This window comes from Etheostoma spectabile, chromosome 3, assembly GCF_008692095.1.
Source record: "Etheostoma spectabile isolate EspeVRDwgs_2016 chromosome 3, UIUC_Espe_1.0, whole genome shotgun sequence".
Taxonomy (NCBI): domain Eukaryota; kingdom Metazoa; phylum Chordata; class Actinopteri; order Perciformes; family Percidae; genus Etheostoma; species Etheostoma spectabile.
This window is the reverse complement of record NC_045735.1, coordinates 28,062,822-28,063,055: the sequence shown is the minus strand read 5'-3', so window position 1 is coordinate 28,063,055 and position 234 is coordinate 28,062,822. Positions and strand designations below refer to the sequence as shown.

The window sequence follows — 234 nt, the reverse complement described above, 5'->3', positions numbered from 1 at the left end:
AGGCTGCATTACAGTAAAGTGATGTCATTTTCTGAACTTACCAGACTGTGAACACAGCAAATGTTACTGCAGTAGATGTGACAGAAATGCTTGTTTTGACTAGTGTGGACTTCACCAGAAAAGAGGAAATAAACAGAGGTATGTGCACTGGCTGAATTAACACAACTGTTAGGCCTTTCTGTCACATCTACTGCAGTAAAATTCCCTGTGTTCACTTGGAAGGAATAACTGCAC

The 234-nt window shown here is 40.6% G+C and overlaps 1 protein-coding gene across 1 annotated transcript in view; it reads right to left on the bottom strand.

Moving 5' to 3' along the window:
- Positions 1-234, bottom strand: part of gfm1 (G elongation factor, mitochondrial 1) — a 16,931-nt gene that overhangs the window by 15,545 nt on the left and 1,152 nt on the right. The gene's annotated exons all lie outside the window — the stretch shown is intronic.